At 50.0% G+C, this 19,625-nt stretch overlaps 1 long non-coding RNA gene across 1 annotated transcript; it reads left to right on the top strand.

Moving 5' to 3' along the window:
- Positions 1-15,733: 15,733 nt before the first annotated feature.
- Positions 15,734-18,423, top strand: LOC122898662. Its single transcript, XR_006383025.1, has 3 exons — positions 15,734-15,812; positions 17,730-17,931; positions 18,209-18,423. It is a non-coding gene; the product is annotated as an uncharacterized LOC122898662 (long non-coding RNA).
- Positions 18,424-19,625: the final 1,202 nt, after the last annotated feature.

The following is a 19,625-nucleotide window of genomic DNA, read 5'->3' as shown; positions in this document are numbered from 1 at the left end:
ACTCTACACCAAATGGTTAAAAGTCCAAGTACCGACAGTGCTAAGTGTTGGCAGAGATAGGAAGCAACTGTAGCTCTCATACGTGGCTGGTGTGGTTGAAAATGGTAGAGTCATTTCGGAAAATGGTTTTTACTCAAGTTAAACACATACCTATGCTATGACCCAGAAATTTCACTTCCAGGTACGTACTCCAGAGAAATGAGTGTGTGTCCATAAAAAGACATATCTAAGAATATCCATAGCATCTCTAGTCATCATAGTCCCAAACTAGAAATAATCTAAGTAACCACCAATAGTTAAATGGATTAAATAAGTTGTGTTACTTTCATACGGTGGAATATTATATAGCCACAAAAGGAGAAAACTGTAAGCACACACAACCACATGGGTGGATCTCACAGGTATTATAATTGAATGCAAAAATTTTTTTTCATGACCTCATTTATATGAACTTCTATAATAGGCACAATGGGTTCATGTTTACTGAACCCAGAATAGTTGATCACGTCTGGGGGGAGACACAAACAAACACATGGCATATGATAAAAGCTTACAGGTGTTAGAAATGTTCCTTATCTTGATCGTGGTGGACATTACATGAGTCTAGAGAACGGGAAAACCCAGTATCAAGCTACACAATGAAAACAACTACACTTCATATCTGTACATTGTGTGGGCTATCCCTCCATTAAAAAAAATACAGAAATTAGGGTGAAATTTCAATGCTGTTACTATTCCTAGGAATTGAGACATGCTGGAGTCCAGCCTTCCCTGTCACGGCTCATCTGCCTTTGAGGATACAGAGAAGCCATAGGGCAGGAACCACAGCAGGACTGGGATTAAGTGCCACTTCGTCCATGTCCACGCAAGCACCCACAGTACCAAATTCTGACTCTAGTGCAAGGCCAAGTTGGGGTTCCTATTAGCGGTGGTTCTCTAGAGAAATAGAATCACTAGGGTCTATATATATGTAAGAAGAGATTTAGTGTAAGGAATTGACTCACATCATTATGGAGGCTGAGAAGCTGCCGTCTGCTGTCTGTAGGCTGCAGACCCAGGAAAGCTGGGGGTATGATTCTGTCCTAGTCCGAAAGCCTGAAACCAGGAGTGCAAAGTGCAGGAGAAGATCGATGTCCCAGCTCAAGCAATCAGGCAGGAGAGGCTGAATTCCTCTTTCCTCCACCTTTTGTTGGATTCAGGTCTTCAGTGGATTGGGTGATGCTTAGTCAAGCTGAGGAGGACTAACCATTGACCGAGTCCATGGATTCAAATGTTAATTTCATCCAGAAACACCCCTAAATAACGTTTAGCTAAATCTCTGAGCACCCCACAATCAATCAAGTTGACACATAAAATTAACCATCACAGGGTATGGGGCTTAGGCTCGAGGATCCCGTGGGGCCAAGTACTCCCCTTCTCCTTGGGTCTAAGTCTTGGGGCCATATCCTCAGGTGTGCTCACTGAGCCCATCGCAAGCATAGGGACCATGCCCCAGAGCACACTGCAGGGACCTAGCTTCGGGGTCCTGCTGCTAATGAACTTGGGCTGACGGATGCCTCTGACCAGTCAGATGGTGACTTCTTCTTCTTGATGGGGTGGAGGGCATGGGAGTTATAAGGGGATTGGGCAAAAAGGGGTGTCTGGCATGCGGGGAGTGGCTGAAGCATGTCTTCCCCCTCCTGATTCCAAGAAGATAAAGGGAACAAACATTCTGAAGGTTTTGTCAAATTGTCCTCGAGAAGGTTGGCATCAATTTACTCTATCACTAAAGCACAATGGAATGTGCATCTCACCACATCTTTGCCAGGAAGGAGTATTATTATTTTGTCAGGCGGGCGATGAAGCCTTGAGGAGCTTGCTTTGGATGCCATCTCCAGGCTCTGGAGACTGACTTGTGGCCGGGTGGAAGGAAACTAGTCACTCCTGCCACAGTGGGTTAGTGCTGGGGTGGGGGAAGGAGCCTAAACCAGACCAGAACATGGCCCCAGGGAGACCAGGGGGGAGGCCCTTGTTGGGTGGAGTGACCATCAAACCCGCTCTCTGGGTACCATTCAGGCAGGTACAGACAAGCAGAGGAAGGTGGCTCAGCCATACCCAGAACAGGCAGGACCATTTCTTCCTACTTCAGTCAGGCTCTGTGCCCAAGGTTCCAAAAACATTGTTCCCTTGTGACCCATTCCACCCAGGTGTCTTGATGATAAACCCCCAACACCAAAGAAATCTACCCAGGATCTTATCTTTTCCTCAATATCTACACAGGCAACATAAGCATCTCCCCCCACCCAAAACGTTTTCTAATTTCACCCACAAAAACGGTACTGCGGTTGTTGTCATTGGTATCTGACTTCTCGTGAGTTTGAACCTTCCTTCTTAGGTTTATTGGCTTTCCATTCCGTGGACTCTTCCTGTCCTGCACTCGTTTCTCCCTGGAGGGTTTCCTGGAGTTTTGACTGGCCTCCAGAGCATCCCTCCCTTCCTCTGTGTGGGGTGTGGTCTCAGTCAGCACGGGCCTCTTGGATCCCAAGCCCTTATGAGTGTGCTGGATGTATTTTTGTTGGTGGTGGTAGCACTTGGCATTTTTGTCTACAAGTACTTTCCCGGGAAGCTGTGTCAGCCCCGCAATTAGCTCCCTCAATCAGGAAAGCAGCTCATCGTGAGATTAGACACATCTCAGTGGCTGATTGCTGGGAATTTGGGCGAGAGCTGGCGGGTGATAATCTCCCGCTTTCTCTCTTTCTCTGTGTCTTTTTTCCTTTTTCCATTTTAAATAACTGCTTGATTGTAAAGAGGGATGATGATTCACTACTCGAGATTTCTTCTGTAACTTAGTGGGGAGGTTAAGAGAAAAGAGCAGCCTCACCCTCTTCCCTCTCCCTTCTCTGAGTCCCAGATCCCTTCTGTTCCTGTTGCTCCCATGGGAAGGAAGGCAGGGGAGGGAGGCAGGAATGGAGCCCTGCCTGGCCTTCCCCACACTGCTGGGGGGAAAACTAGATGGCCTCCCTCCCTCTGACCCTCCCTCTGGGAACACAAAACCTCTGGGAGATGCAAATCTCCTCCTACCCCTCCCCCACCCTGCACCATCCAGCTCCAGGACCTTACTTATGACTCTCACTGTCAAAAAGTACTTCCTCTATCTAACTCCGAACGCTCCTACTGAAGTTCAGTTTGTTTGATCCTAAAGAGTAATTTATTCCCTAATCTCTCTGACGCCTTCCCTCTCCCCTTCTGCAGGCACTGGCCAGCCTTTTCCTCCTTCCCTCTTTCCTGTCTTCCTTTCCTCCCTGCCTTCCCTTCCCTTTCTCTCCTTCCCTTCCTCCAACAAATATTTATGGTGCACCTAGAGTGTGATGTGCCTTGTTCTAGGCATTGAGCAAATCAGACACGGTCCTTGCCCTCACAGAGTTTACATTTGACTTGCAGAACAAGGCAGTAAAAAAATATATATCACATACATTTACATTGTGATGGCAGGTAGTGATCAATGAAAACAAGCAGAACAAGAAGGTCAGTAGCAACAAGGGATGCTGTTTTGTGGTGGGCAGTGATAACCTCTCCAAGGAGGTAACCAGGCAGAGAGCTGAATGAGGTGAGGGAGAGGGTCACATGAATATCCCCCGATGAGGGAGCATTAAGTGCAAAGGCCCTGAGGCAGGAGTATCCGGCATGTTAAGGCAGGAGCACCAGAAATGAAGAACAGAGATTTGGCAGTAAGCCCAGAGACGGGCAAGGACCAGATCATGCCGGGTCTAGCAGGTCATGAATAAGACTCAGTCTTTTGTTCTACATAGAAGGAGGAGTGACTAGCAGTTTTCAAGTAGAGGACATGATTTAAGACATGATCTGACTTAAGTTTTTAAAGCCTCATCTGGCTGTTCTCTGCTGATTAGACTGTAGAGGGGCAGGAGTGGAAGCAGGGAAATAACCCAAATAACCCCTTTTCTCTCAGTGAAGTCACCTCCTCCCTCCAGCTGACAGTAGGGGAACAAATTCAGCTGGAAGTGTCACAGGCAGCTCAGCGACTGTTCAGTGAGGCAGAGCCCAGAAGCCACCAAGGTGTAATTTGTCTTTTACAAAGAGAGAAGTTAAAAGGACAGATTATAAAATTCAGCCTAGTGGGTTTTTTTTTTTAATAAGCATCCACTGATTTTTTTTCTTTCAGATGTTTTGTTGATCAAATTATATTCTTGACATTTTGGGGACCTTCTATGTTTTCCCAAATGCCGTCTAATGATGCCAGAGTGCAATTAAGACTAATTTGTTGGCAGAAATAATGGGAAGTTGTTCGGTTCTACGAAAGAAGAAACCTCAGCACTCTTATTATTATTATCCTTATTATTGAGGCCATTATTATTGCTCGAAGCATGTGTCAGGCTGAAAGAAGCAGGAGGGAAGATGAAAAACATCTGGGAAGGGAAAAGAAGGTGCCTCGGAGGAAGTCAGAGCACTTGGAGTCAAACTTCCAGAGTTTGGATGTCACCGGCACCATCTGCTCATTGTGCGACCTTGGATGAGTGACTTAACCCCACCCGGCCTCAGTCTTCTCATCTGTAAGTTGGGTGTCTTAATATTGTCTCTATCATTGGATTATTGAGGAGGAACTGAGATAATTGCCAGAGATTTATTGGGGGTTATTCTATCATTCAGGATTAAGTTTGGTTGTGACAAACTCGAAATAATAGTGGCTTAAACAAGTAGATATTTCTTTCTTTCATGTGCAAGTCTTATGCAGGCAATGGAAGGTTGGTTCCAAGTCTCCTCCATCAAGCCCCTAGGGACCCAGGTTCTTTCTAGCTCCCTGGTTCAACCCATCATACCTACTGTGCAAGAATCAGGTTGAAAAAGGGAGAGGAAGAGGTGGTCAAAGAACATTTGCCAGCTGCCTTTAAGGAAGGCTCCCAGAGCAATCACATGACACTTCCACTTATGTAGCTTTCTCTAGAATTCAGTCACGTGGCCATATCAAGCTGTAAGGGATGCTGGGAAATGTAGTCTTTATCCTGGGAGGTATTTTGTCCAGCCAGAAACTGGGGATTCTAAAACAATGGGAAAAGGAGATATTGGATATTAGGAGATAAGTAGAGGTCTCTCCCACAGGTGGGAGGAAAGAGAAGGTAGGGAGACACCCACAAATACCAGATTTTGTTTCTCCTTCTCCCTCTCTCTTTTCTCTGTAGTCAGTCAACCACCAAACCCTGTTGGCTCTAAAATTCTAAAATTCTTTTAAACCCACTCTCCTCCTCCACCACCTGTCTCCATGGAAAGAGCCCTAGTTCAGACTTCATTATTTTCTAGAACCGTTACAAAGGCTCCTCACTCCCCTTCATCCCAACATGTGGGGCCTCCTTTTGACTAGTGAGTTGTCTGTGACTGAGAGCCAATGGGGTGCTCCCTGCCTACAGGATAAACTCCAATCCCCTGAGCTCAGCCTTCAAGGCCCTATAAGACAGGCCCCAGTCTCCCATTTTTGCAGCTCATACACCCTTCCTGGCAGCCAAGAAGACTATTTTACTGTTAGCTGAATAAGCCACCTCCTCTGTCTTTTTTTTTTTTTTTAAGATTTTATTTAGTTGACAGACAGATCACAAGTAGGCAGAGAGGCAGGCAGAGAGAAGAAGAAGAAGAAGAAGAAGAAGAAGAAGAAGGAGAAGGAGAAGGAGAAGGAGAAGGAGAAGGAGAAGGAGAAGAAGAAGAAGAAGAAGAAGAAGAAGAAGAAGAAGAAGACTCCCTGCTAAGCAGAGAGCCTGATTCGGGGCTAGATCCCAGAACCCTGGAATCATGACCTGAACCAAAGGCAGAGGCTTTAACCCACTGAGCCACCCAGGCACCCATCTTCTGTCTTTGAACTTGGTTTTCCCTCCACCCTTTCTCTCTTTCCTGCTTGGAAAGCTCCTGTTCATGTTTTAAAACCCACACCAAATGTCCTATGCCCTATATCCTCTCTCTGCAAAGTTGTTAGGACTGTGCCCCTGATTTGACTGTTTGCCCTCAAATCCATCCCTTGCTCTTTCCCTTTTTTCCTCTACCACAGGGGAAGGGGATGGCTGTCTCCTACTGGTTGTGTTTTCCAGGCTCCTGGCGAGCTGTCTTTTGGCTGGGTTTAGCAGATAAGAGACATTGGCAGGAGACTGGAGGATAGAAGGGAGAAGCTGGGAGCTGGGAGCATTTCTCACCTTTTCGCCGCCTGGGATACATCTCTGGCAGCAGCTGCCTCTCCCACTAGACAGTGTACCCTCTGTGGTTCCAGATTCTTTTGGGCAGCCTTCCTGGGTTTAGGGGGGTTGTCTAGCTCCCTGCAGGGCAACTCTGGTTTCTAGGATCTACTAAAACCATCTCCTCTCCCTATCGTTCTATTCCTAGGGGTCCTGGTGGCTTCCTGCTGTTGCTAATTTTTTGATCGTGCTAATTTGACCTCTCAACTCCTCCATCACCTGTGTAACCCATATCCTGCATTGAGTTCCCATGGTGTGAAATGCCTAGAATGGTTTCTGTTTTCTTAACCAGACCCTAAATCAGCCAAGTGCCTGGCACAGCACCTGGCAGAGAGTGCCTGTTCAATAAATAGCTGTTGAATGAATACACAAATGGAGCTTGCCCACCCCATCTAACCATGAGCTTCCCCAGCCCCCAGGTCACTGGATGTGTTTGTTGGCGCACCTGTCTCCCCCATGAGACATTGTTGGTAGTTGGGAATGTAGACACAAATATGCAGGCATCCTGACTCCTGAAGTTTCTACTTTTTGCATCTGGGAGCTGGGAAGGAAAAGGAAGGGGAATGGAATGGAGGGGGGATGGTGGGGCAGAGCTCTCTCAGGGTCTCCCTGCCTCTCATTTTAAACACAGGGCTTTGCTTCTAGGTTCAGGCAAAGATTTATGAGTGTGTTTAGGCAGTAACACGAGGGGACCTTTGGCGAGAAATGTTCCCTGTCACGCTCTGCCAGCCTAAGGAGGGGGGCAGCAGAAAACATGAGAAAGATTTTTCTTGAGCCGGTAGAGACTCCAACCCAACCACTGCCACACTTCAAATACCACCTGGACACACTTGGGGGAAGAGAGGAGGCTCCTGTTTTTCAGGTGGGATGTGTTTTGTCAGAGAGGAGCACTCAGATGAGTTTTCTCAAATTTCAGTCTGTTTTTCACTGAGGTCAGAGCAAGGCAGTTGGAAGGATTGGAATTAGATGCCGGGAGGAACTGTCATCTCATCCTATATGATGATGTGAAGATAGACTCAGAGGCAGAACTTCATTCTTAGCTCCTGCCAGTCTTCCTGTTCTCTCCACTCCCGCCAAGCTAGTCTTCATTTTGTCCCTTAAATGTACCTCAGGGCCTTTGCACTCATTGTCTCTGCCTTGGTTGCCCTTCCCCTTCATTATGGGATCCTTCTTATTCAGATCTCAGTTGCCCTGCTGCCTCCTTAGGGAAGTGTCCCCTACCCACTTTTTCTAAAGTGACGGCTCACCATCAGTCATTCCCAGACCATTGCCTATTTTTGTTTCTTTATTGCATGTTACTCTTTGTAATTACCATATTTCTTTATTTCCATACCTGTTCTTTTTCCATCTGAGCCTACCTGATTACAGGCTTCCCAAAGGCAGGAATCCTTTCTATTGTTTTTTTTTTTTTTTCCCACTCAATCCCGGACACACAGGACAGTGTCTGCTACCTAGGCACTCACTAATTTTTTGAATGAGTGAGTAAATTAGTTACAATGTCTAAAAAAGAAAACAGAGGTTCAGAAGTGACGTTGGGTGTGCTTAACTGAGGTCAGTCTGGGTGGGAATGGGAGCGAACAGGCGTAGAAACTGGACTCTGGATCATCGGTTGATATAAGAATTGGATGACACCGTGTCTGCAGTGCGCTCAACCCAGGGCCTGGCATTTTATCAAGGGCTCAGTGAGTGTTGGCAGCTGTTAGGTTCAGATGTGCTCCCTGCTGCTCCATGTGGAGCCCCTCCTGAGCGTGGTGGGGCGGGAGATGTGCTCTCTGGGCTGAAGATCGCTGGGTACCAGGCCTGGGCTTGAGGGTGCCTGAGGTGGCCCTACCATGGAGGCCCCTGGACCTGGGCCCAGGGGACAGCTTGCTCCGGAGAGCTGGAAAAAGACTGCCTACATGGACAGGGAGCCTCTGAGGGCCTCGTAGAGAGGCAGCTGGGATTGTGGATTCTGGAGCCAGCTGAATCAAACTCAAGTTTGAATCCCAGCTCTACTGTTCGCTAGCTTGGCACATTACTTGACCTCTCTGTACCCCACCTTTCCTATCGGTAGAGTTGGGACAACAGCAATACCCGTCTTGTAGGACATGCTCAGCTCTGTGAGGATTTCAGGAGACCCTGTAAAGTACCTAGACCAGTGTCATAGGGATCGGGTGTTGACAGCACCAACAACAGTGTCCCTATTAGTTCTCTGGGCGTTAAGGGCTGAGTTGGGCCTCTGCGTGTCTCCCCACCCCCACTCATTTGTTGAAGCTCTGACACCCCAGTACCTTAGAAAGTGACTATATTTGAACATAACGGCTTTAAAGAGCCGATTCAGGGGAAATGAGGCATTGCGATGGGTCCTCAGCCGGTCTGACTTGTGTCCTTACAAGAAGAGATGAGACATATGTCCACACCAGGAATGCGCCTGTGGAGAAAAGGCCATGATAGGACCCAGAGAGAAGACGACCACGTGCACCCACAGAGGAAGTCCACAGGAGAAACCCAACCTGATGAAACCTTGATCTTGGATTTCCAGCCTCCAGAACTGTGACAAAATGAATACCTTCCATCTGGTGAAGCCACCCACTCTGTGGTCTTTTGCTATGGCAGCCTGCACAAGTGAACACACGGGGTCAGGAAACTCAGTGGTCTGGAGAACCCGTTGTGTCCTCACGCTCTGGGACCTCCCGGGTGTGGGGACAGCCTTGGAACAGTCCAGGCTTTCCTCTGCCTGGACCTTCCTGACTCCATCCACAGCCCACCCCCTCCCTCCACCTCGGGGTGACAAGAGAGTCCTCCTGGATGGAGTTCATCACTTGGCCTGTCTGTGACTTGCTCCTCCGGTCAGGGCAGTGACAAGGAGGCTGAGGGCATCCTTCCTGAGATCTGTACCCGGTGATAAGAAAGCCAAGCTAGCAAGAAGCCCGCCTTCCTCGGCACCTCTGCAAACACACCGTCACGCCCATCAGTCCTTGGGTCCCGGACAAGCTCTGCTCTTCCCAACGACCTTACCACTTTTTTGCCTTCCAAACACCCACCCGAACTCCGGCCTCTGCCTCGGTCCTTGGAATTTTATATTCCCCCTTCTTTAGCCTGAGCCAATCCCAGGGAAGTAAGTAGGAATGGGGCCACCTGATTGGAGCAAAAAGTGCCTGGAGGCGGGGCCGAGCGGTAGACTGACCGGAAGGGGAACCCGCAGCAGTGGCCAGAGCTGGGGCTGCAGGGAGAGTCTGGGAACTTGCTGGAGGGCAAGGCGGGCGGAGGCTCTGGGAGCAGCTGGTCAGCCGGGGCCCTTGGCAGGGTCGGGAGCTCTGCTCAGCTGGTGAAGTGATGCTCTCCTCTGATGCAGCTAATTATGTTGATTGAATTTCCTCCTTCTCTCTCCAGTGCCTCCTTCTGCCTCCTCCACTCCCCTGTCTCTCCCCTCCCCTCTCTCCCTTTAGAGAGAAAGGGAAAGGTTTCCTTAATGTGACTGGTAATTGTTATGCACACAGTGTCAGATGTTAATGTGAGCTGTGATTGACAGCTAATCAGCCCATCAGCTGTACAAAAAGAGTGAATAACTCGGTAATTTGATTTCCCCTGATTCCCCTGCGTGGGATGGCAGGAAAGTCTAAATTAGCAATCAGGGAGCCCGTGGCAGATCCTGGAGGGCGGTGATGAGGAGCGAGGGGCTGCGGGTGCAGCTGTAGCCTTGCTGGTCCCAATACCTAGGGTGAGACAGCTTCTACATGCCTGGACCTGGTGCCAGAGGAGCTTTGTGAGCTGCACAGGCTAAGTGTAGAGAGACTGGGGCAGTGGGTCAAGTCCTTGCCGGTGAGCTGCCCCTTCCTCTGTGGCAGCGGGGGTGGGGGGGGTGGGTAGGGAGGGAAGCCTCGGGCTGGCCTCCGGGAGAGGGGAGGGGCCAGGGCTGGAGGTGCTCGCCCACTGTTGTCTAGGAGACCACCATGGAGGTAGATGGGATGTGGCAGCCAGGCGCCTCCCATCCCCCATCCTTTTGGAGCTGGTTGCCAGGGTTTCCACCGTGTGACCCAAATTCTTCCAATTCAGGGAAATAGTTGTCCCCTCACTCAGCTTCTGGCAGATTCCATTCAGGTAAAGTGGAGCACAGCAGAAGCACATGTGGATTATCTGGTCCCATGGGAAGCCATCTCTGGCCCTCTTGGGCAAGCAATAGTAGTTAGACACACGGGGTCCAAGGGACCATGCCAAGTGTTTCATCTGCATCCATTGTAAAGAGGAAGGAAGACTGGGTACCTGGCTCGAAGTCCCACAGTGAGAAACTGGTAGAGCTGGGATTCGAACCCAAGGCAGCTCCGGCTTCTCAGCTGTGGTAGCAGAGGCAGCATGAACTAGAGTGTCCACTTTGGCCTGGCCTCAGGTGGCCTCTTACTCCTTAGAAGGCCTGCCCATTCCCTGTGAGGTCTTAACCCCCAGACTCTCCAGCCAGAGAAATGCCCATGAGTATCTCTAGGCATATGTGAATGTTTGTCCTTTTATAGACTGGGAAACTGAGGCCCAGGGAAGACAGGGACGGGCTGGAGGGCACATAAAGGGCTACTGACCCAGCTAGGGCTGAAACCCAGCTCTCCTGCCCCATCCTACCTGTGTCCACGCCAGACTTTCCCCTGTCTTAGCGCTCCTTCCACTCCTAGCCATCCTCTTCCCAAATCCCCACCAAATGTGGGAGCGAGCCTGGAGCTGGGGGTAGGGCTGACAGCCAGCAGAGATGCCCAGGGATGACTCTAGGGGGCAACAGCATGTTGCTGGGTAGGAGCCAGCCCTCAGCAGCTCCACTTGCTGCAGGAGAGGCTCTGGGGAGGGTAGGGGGTATGGGATGGGTTCTGAGAACGCGCTGGCTGGCCCTAGGGGCCAGAAGGGCTGACTGTCCCTCCCATCCAAACTGCCTGACCCACCTCCAGCCTTGAAGCCCTCAGTCCTTAATTCCTTTTCCTGGGTGCAGCTTGGGTATGGTGGGGGTTGGGACACTCCCTGACGTGGTTCCCTGAGTTCCATTCTCAGGCAGTGGGCACCCATTCCAGTCCGCACTTCATGCGTGTCCACATTTAGCAAACCAGTGTGCATGTCCAGCCATGTGGGTATGCGTGAATGCTTGTCCTTGCCTCGGTGCTCATGGACCAGTCTATGCAAGTGGGTTCCCATGCGCACACACTGAAGCATACCTTACCCATGCTCATGTGGCATGTCACAGCCCATATATGGGGATCAGGACCCCTTCACGGGGCCTGGAGGGGTTGAGGAAGCTGGGCCTTCTTAGATCAGCCACTTGGATGCCCAGAGATGGATAAAGGGTCTGGGAAGAGACATGAGGCAAGAGCCACAATCTCGGTCCTCAGGGATGCTTGGGAGGCTCAGTTTAGAGGGAATCAACAGCTAGACGCCACAGGAATTGGTGTGAAAGCCATGGATCATGCCCTTGACCTTTACAGGGTCAAGGATGGGGAAATGGTCTGGGGAGGGGCTGTGGTCAGATCTGAGTCAGAAAGAGGTGACGTCCAGTAGGGGTGGCATTTGGAAGACACATCCCTGTGCATCCCACAGTTGCAGAGCCTTTTTTTTTTCCAGCCTCTGTGCTGGCTACTGAGAGGTGTTAGCTCCATGTACGGAGGAAGGAATAGGCTCAGAGGGGCACGAAAAGAAGTTGCTCAAGGTGACACACCTAGGAAGAAGAAAGTCGAGATTCTGCTTTATGCTGAAGCCCACCCTTGCTTCCCTGTAGGACCCAGCAGAGGCTGGAGGAGGCAGGGAGAGGAGGGGGAGGAGGAGGAAGCCAGAGTAGCCATCCATCAGGAGCCAGAGCTTCCAGCAGCGCAGGAGGGCAGAGTGGAGTTGGATCCTCCCAGCTACTGAACTCAAATATTTACATGTCTTTCAGCCAGCAAGTGTTTACTGGCAAAGTGCTGTGTGTAAGGCACCACCTCTGTGAACCACGCAGCTTACAGCCTGCTCTTGTGGGGCTTACGGTCTTTCGATGGCCTGTGCACGTACATGTGTGCCCATGCATGTGCCCTGGCGCGTGTCCGTGCACGTGCACATGGTGGGGGGAAGTGGGCGGTGCTAGTCACAGCACCAGCAGGAGGGATCATAGCTCACATAGACTGAGCTCTTATTAACTCCTTCAGTCCTCCCTATCACTGTGGTGTTGCTCTGTTCTTCCCATTCCACAGGTGAGACAACAGAGGCACTGGGAAGGTAAGCAACTTGCACTGGTTTGCCCAGCTAAGAGGTCATAGGGCTGACTTCTGAACCTGGGCTGTTTGGCTTCAGGGACAACACTTTTACTCTTCATACAATAAATGCTTACCAGCAAGTCAGATGGGTGCCGTGGAAAAAGGACAAAGGGGAGTCTGACGGTGCAGTGTATCTGCAGGGTCTTAGTGTGCACAGAGCGCCCTAGAATTTGCAAAGTTCTTGCTGTTCATCATGGCCTTTCGTTGCCGCAGTGGCCCAGAAGGCTGGGTTAGGACCCCATTTATCAGATGGGGCTGGTGCAACTCACAAGAGGCAAGTCACATGCCTGATGTCATGCTCCCTGGGAGGCCTGGAGCTGACCGCCTGAGCTCCCACTTCCAACCTGTGGGCCAGCTTCCAGGCTGTTGAGGCGAGCAGGCTTTGTGCTCACCCTCCACACTCTGCAGTCCCTGCCTATAGCCAACCTTGATGTTTCCTAGCGACATTTCTGTGGTCTGGCTGCTTTTGGTTGTGAGCTGTCCCCTGGGGCAGACTGTCACACCTGACGGGAAGGCTGACAGGGCCTCAGCTGTGAGAGGCATTTTGATTTTGCCCCTAAACTTTCCCCTTTCGCTTCCTCCCCTCAATGCCAGCTGCTGCCCCCACACTCTACTACTCTGGAAGCTGGCGGGGTCTGAGGCTGCTGCCCTGCGTCTCCTGGGGGCCGGGGCTCTGGGATCCTAGACCCATGGGCTCTATCGCTGGACTCCTGCTCAGCTCCTCTTTGTGACCTTGGCAACCCCACAAGGACCAACTCTCCAGGAACACTGGGCATTTCCAGGGTGACCTCACCCTCTCCTGACCCAGTCTGACCCTCAGGTTTATGGTCTCCTTGGGTGGTGTCAGGAAAGACCCTCCTGGCCTACTGACACTGTGTCATGGGCTTTCCCTGGAAGTTGGTATCATGTGCCCATTTTTCAGATGAGGGAACTGGTGATTGGAGAGGGTGAGTGCCTTGCCCAAAGCTGACAACCCGGAATCCAGCATCTGTAGCCTAGAGAAAGATGTGCTTTCTCCATGCCTCCTTGTTCACTGCCCCTGTCCCAGAGGTTGGCTGAAAGCCCAGCACAGAGCATCTGTTTGGGTGGAGAGGCCTTCCTAGTAAAGCTCATCTGAGAGGCACGGGGAAGCTCTTGTCTCGAGTCCGAGCCTAGGTGCCTAGTGTGGGGTGAGGTGAGGGAGGGGAGAGGGGATATTTAAGATAAACTGAGTCAGAGGCCAGGCACAATGGTCTAGAGAAAAGAGGGCAGGAGGAGGTAGAATGAATTACAACACTCCATCCGTGCGTCCGTTCGTCCATCCATTCATCCATCCAGTAAGTATTAAGCACTTACACTGGCCAGGCACTGCTGTGAGCACTGGAGAAACAGGAGAGAATAAGATAAGAGAAACTTCTATATTCAGGAACTAACAACATTCAACAGGGGTAACAGACAAGATAACCAAATAAAGATAGAAGGGGAGATGGCAGGGAGGCAGATGGGGGAAGGAAGCCACTGTAGTTAGAGACAATGTAGTACACTGACTAAGGATCCATACTCTGAAGCTAGAATACCTGGCTTCGAACCTGAACCATCTCTGTGTGGCCCTTGATGAGCTCCATGCGTCAGTTTGCTGACCCCTAGGTTGTTATAAAGTACCAAGTGCCATGCCTGGCATCTAGTGAGTGCTTCTTATTACATGGGGTGGTCTAGGAAGCTTTCTTGGAAGAGGTGATCTTTAAGGTTGAATAAGAGCCAGACATATACAGATCAGGAGAAAAAGAACAGCAAATGCAAAGGCCCTGAGGCAGAAAAAAGTTTGACTTGTTTTGGGGAACTGAAAGAAGGCCTGTGTGGTTGGAGCAGGTGCAGGAAGGGAGAGGAGATCAGATTCAGGAGGGGCCAGTCAAGTGCTCTGGCTTGGAGAACACTGTCCCTGGTTGGATTCTAAACCAAGGCCAATGGGGCATCAATGAAGGGCTCTAAATTTTCAGACTTGAGTGTGCTCTGTATGGAGGGAAGTTTGCAGGGAGCCAGGAGGAGGTGGGCAGCCAACCCTAGGCAGGGCTCTGAGCCAAGGCCATAAACCCAGCGGGGGGGGACTTGTTCCATAAGGTTGGTGGGAGAAGTGCCTCCTGACTGTTTCTGAATCTTCTTAATCCACCAGGGCCTTGAAGAGAGAAGCAAGGAGGCCCAGAGGGGAGCTTTTGAAGGATATTATTTTGCATCTTAATTGCATGCTAAGCAGGCCCGTGGGCAGGGCCAGCTGCAGAGCAGTAACTGCCACCAAACTCTGGTGACTCAGGCCACAGAGCCTTAAAATATTTATTTTTTGCTGCATTTGGAATTCAGTGCCTGCAAGGGAGCCACCCCTGGGAAGCAAGATGGGAAGCGGGTACCTGTTGGCAGCAGCAATCTGGAAACAATGCAGGGTGCTCGGGTCCTGCCTCCAGAGCAGGGAGCAGTGCGGGCGAGCATATGCACGCGAGGCCCTCCCCGCGTGTATGGGTGGCAGGTACCTGGCTTCCTCAGCTGGCCGGCCATCCTTGGCACCTCCGGGAGATGGTGGCTCCGTCCATTACAAATTGATTTTCCAGTTTATAGCCTGAGCGCCTGGTTTGCAGCCCATCTCACATTCCTTCTGGGTCCATTTGAGGGAAAAAGATCTGACTTTGAGTCCTAGACCCATGAGGCTGGGAGTGGACATATTCTGGGAGTGTGTACATACAGCTGCATTGACACAAGGCCTTGACTGTCCCCAGGGATGTGTGCCAGTGGGCTGGGGCAGTTAGCAGGGTGGTTCAGATGGTGGAGGAGCTGTAGTTCTCTCCCACTCCTTGTGGGCACTGCAACCTTGGCCAAAGCACCATACCCTACTGCTCTTCATCTGAAAAATGGGGTTAACACCCCTATTTCACATGGCTGTCTTGAGTCTTAGATGAGGTTACTTACTCATGCAAAGCACTTGGCCCTGTGCCCGGCTTGGCTTGGCTGGTTCTGAGGTCTCCATAATTAGTGGGCATTAGTATTGGTGCATTCTGTAGGCTGTGAGCTGGGCTCCCAGGGGCAGGCGACTGTATGACCTATGGGAAAGCTGACCACGGACCCTCGGACACCTGGATCCCCGGCGAAGGGCTCAGGCTGGGGAGGACAGACAGCATCATTCTCTCCTCCTAGGCATGACTGCTGGGGGGATGGAGTGGTGGGGGAGCTTAAATGTTTGATGACTCAGTTCCAGCTTTTTTATTTCAGAGAGTCTGCTGAGGCGGGGAGCGGGGCTGGATTACCATGAAGTGCTCCTAATTTGCACAGAGAGATAAGGAGCTCATCATAACTGAGAGAGGGGGGACCGTTATTTCCAAGCAGCTGCTGCGAGCTGGTCTAGGTGAGCCAGAATCCCTGTGCTGGGGGTAGGGGAACCAGCATGTGGCCCTGCGAAGGGTGATCTCCAACCTGGCCACCATGGCAGGAGGTGGCAGGGGAGCGACAGATGCCTCCAGGCAGAGATGCTTGGGAGAGAGACTTGCATGCAGAGGAGCCTGAACTCATATTCCTGAAAACTGGACAAGTTACTGGGTTTACTGGGTGTTGTGGATGCCGGTCTTGCCCGAGGGATATAAGGCTATAAACTGGAGCCTGGGCTGCCCTGTATCTATGCCCACCCCCAGGCCCTCCCCCAACCCTGAACTTGACTGAGGGTCTGCAGGGAGGATGATCCAGAAGCTTTTATTCATTGGGCTTGCTCAACCTGCAGTCTGGGCTCCCACTGCTGAAAGGACAGAAAGCAGATCCTGGGAAGAATTTCTTAAGGAAGCATCAAGAGGGGCCTGTGCAATCTTAGTCTCCGGTGGCCTTTAGGGAGAGGCCTCAGGCTGATGCCTCCTTTCCCAGCTTGGAGCCCCAGCAGACACTGGCTTTGCGGGGGGGTGGGGGGTGAGGGTCGGCTGGGCCTGACAAGGAGAGAGAAGTTGCTGAACTTCCTTGGGCTTGGGAGGAGGTGAGGTGGGCAATGGAGAGGTCTAGCGGACTTCCTTCTTGGGAGAAAATCTCCTCACATCTGAGCATGGGCATTGTCTTGAGGGCTTCTTGTAGTCTCAAGAAGTAGGAGTCATCAGCCCCATTCTGCAGAGCAGGAAACTGAGGCAGAAAGGGGGCAGTCTCAGGAGGAGTGCTAGGGATGCGCTGTTCAGGCATGCAGTGCTGAATGCTGTCCCACAAGGCTGCTCCCTGTGGGGCAACTGCAGAAGACGAGACCTCTCACAGCGGTTGGGCCATCTCCCTGGGCGGCAGGAAGGACGGCTCTGCAAGGTGGGGGTCTTGGAGCCGAGCCATGTGCAGTGAGCAGGCTCATGGAAGGCACCTCTCCAGGTGTGTCCTGCTGCCCTGCAGGTGCCTCAGGGTGAGCAGAGTGGGCAGTGACTGCAGAGTAGGAAGAGCACTGGACGGGAATCTAGCCTCCATCCAGTTCATACACATTTATTGAGCACCATGGGATTACCCCCATTCAATTCCACAGCAGCTCTGTGAGGCGGACACTTGTTCTGTGGTTCACTGATTCTGAGATACAGTCTTAGAGGTGGGAAAGGTGTTCTGGCCGGTGGGGTTATATCGGAGAGCATTTTTCCTTCTCAGTGGTCTATGCAACAGTGGCGTGTTTGACACCAACGGATAGTTCTATGAAATACAGAATTCTCCCAATTTTTCAAATAAGGAAATAATAAGGAATAATAAGGAAAGAGTAACTATAATAACTAAGTGTTAATACACTTTTTAAAATTTTTTTTAAATTTTAAAATTTTTATTTAAATTTTTATTTTTTTAAAAAGATTTTATTTATTTATTTGACAGAGAGATCACAAGTAGGCAGAGAGGCAGGCAGAGAGAGAGGAGGAAGCCGGCTCCCTGCTGAGCAGAGAGCCCGATGCGGAACTCGATCCCAGGACCCTGAGATCATGACCTGAGCCAAAGGCAGCGGCTTAACCCACTGAGCCACCCAGGCGCCCCATATTTTTTTTAAAGATTTTTATTTATTTATTTGACAGACAGAGATCACAAGTAGGCAGAGAGGCAGGCAGAGAGAGAGGAGGAAGCAGGCTCCCCGCTGAGCAGAGAGCCCGATGCGGGGCTCGATCCCAGGACCCTGGGATCATGACCCGAGCCGAAGGCAGAGGCCTCACCCACTGAGCCATCCAGGCGCCCCGTTAATACACTTTTTAAGTGTTGAACACATGCCCGTTACTAGAGTAAGAACTTTATTGTTATTATGATGATGACGATGATGATGATGATTTCCATTTTGCAGGTGAACAAACTGAGGCTGAAGAGGATTTGAGGCCACACAGAGCATGAATGGTAGAGCAGGGATTGGAACTAAATCCTGCTGACTCCGGCTCACTGGGTTCTGGATGCACTGGGGAGGCCAGTGAGTCTATCTGCCCTGGGGGAGAGCTGTGAGCAGGGCAGATGTGTGCTGGCCTGCTCAGACCTTCAGCAATGTGGCACAGGTGAGGTAGCACCACGGGCTGAGATGGGGGTCCCTGAGGAACTGCTGATGAGGGTGGGGTGGGAAAGGGGGCATGTCCAGTATTTCACTTTAAGTGTCTTTGCTGCTAGCATTTTCACCCTATAACTAATTCGGTATCAAGCAATTTTGCCCTAAAGCATAAAAAAAATTACTCATTGACGGGTTGGTTTGACAGTTTGTTTCATCGACTGGTTGGCAGTTTGTTTTCATTTCTCCACTGAACCAATCCTCCCATTTTTATTTTATATCAATCTTAGCCCTCATAATGGTCTGGAGATGCAAAGTTTGAACTCACATTTCCCAGAGGACTTTGGATCGACGTCAAGGGACATGGGACGATATGCCAAGAACCAACAACAGTGGAGAAGGATTTCACATTGTAATATGAAGTTCATTTATGAACAGGTAGCCTAGTTTTTGGAAACAGATATTTCTGAAGGAAGACATTTTAGTAAAAACTGAAGAAGTGTGATGCCGGACAAGAAGTTGAATCCACCAGGAGCCTGGGTGGCTCAGTGGGTTAAAGCCTCTGCCTTTGGCTCAGGTCATGGATTCCAGGGACCTGGGATAGAGCCCCAAGTCAGGCTCTCTGCTCAGTGGGGAGCCTGCTTCCTCCTCTCTCTCTGCCTGCCTCTCTGCCTAGTTGTGATCGCTGTCAAATAAATAGATAAATAAATAAATAAATAAATATCTTAAAAAAAAAAAAAAGACGTCAAATCCACAAGTGAAATGTGTAATACTATGGCTGAAAGACTCCAAAGACAATGTATAGGTACCATCCACTAAATAAAATCAGTTATTTGCACAGCATTGCCAGGAATCTATACATATGTTAAAGGCATTCAAATACTTTGTATTTTGCAATATAGTCTTTCTTTTTAGAAATATTTTATTTATTTATTTGTTTGTGTATTTTAGAAAGAGAGAGTGAGAGAGAGTGGGAGCAGTTGAGGGGTGCAGAGGGAGAGACACACAGAGAGAGAATGTCTTAAGTAAACTCTGCAGTGAACATGGACCCCCAAGATGGGCCTCAATCTCAGACCCTGAGATCATGACCTGAATCTAAACTAAGAATTGGACACTTAACTGAGCCACACAGTTGCCCCTGCAATAAAGCCTTTTATTTTTTATTTTTAAAAAGATTTTATTTATTCATTTGTCAGAGAGAGAGAGAACACAAGCAGGCAGAGGGTCAGGTAGAGGCAGAGAGAGAAGCAGGCTCCCTGCTGAGCAAGGAGCCTGATGCAGGACTCCATCCCAGGATCCTGGGATCATGACCTGAGCCGAAGGCAGATGCTTAACCCACTGAGCCACCCAGGCATCCCTAAAGTCTTTTAGATTTTGTTCTTCATTGTTAGTGTTTCATTATGTCCCTTTTAAGCTGTGTCCTTCTTGGTTTTTTTTTTTTTTGTGGTTTTATCTGTGATGGCAAAATTGCCTTAGGGACAATTAATTTTGTGGTGAAAATATGACAAAAATATGTACAGCAAAGATGTTCATGGCAAGACTACCTAGAACCAGAAGATGGGTGGAGTGACTACAACAGAATGCTCAGGAATGAGTGTTGAGGGTGTCTAGGAAAGTGACAGGGATGCTTTACAAAGGACATGACAATTGGCTCTCCTACCTCCTTGTCATCACTTCCTTTCCTTCTCTATTTCTTTGCTACTGTCT

This window comes from Neovison vison, chromosome 2, assembly GCF_020171115.1.
Source record: "Neovison vison isolate M4711 chromosome 2, ASM_NN_V1, whole genome shotgun sequence".
NCBI classification, from domain to species: Eukaryota; Metazoa; Chordata; class Mammalia; order Carnivora; family Mustelidae; genus Neogale; species Neogale vison.
Note: the sequence above shows the minus strand (reverse complement) of the source record. Positions and strands in the feature narration are given on the sequence as shown.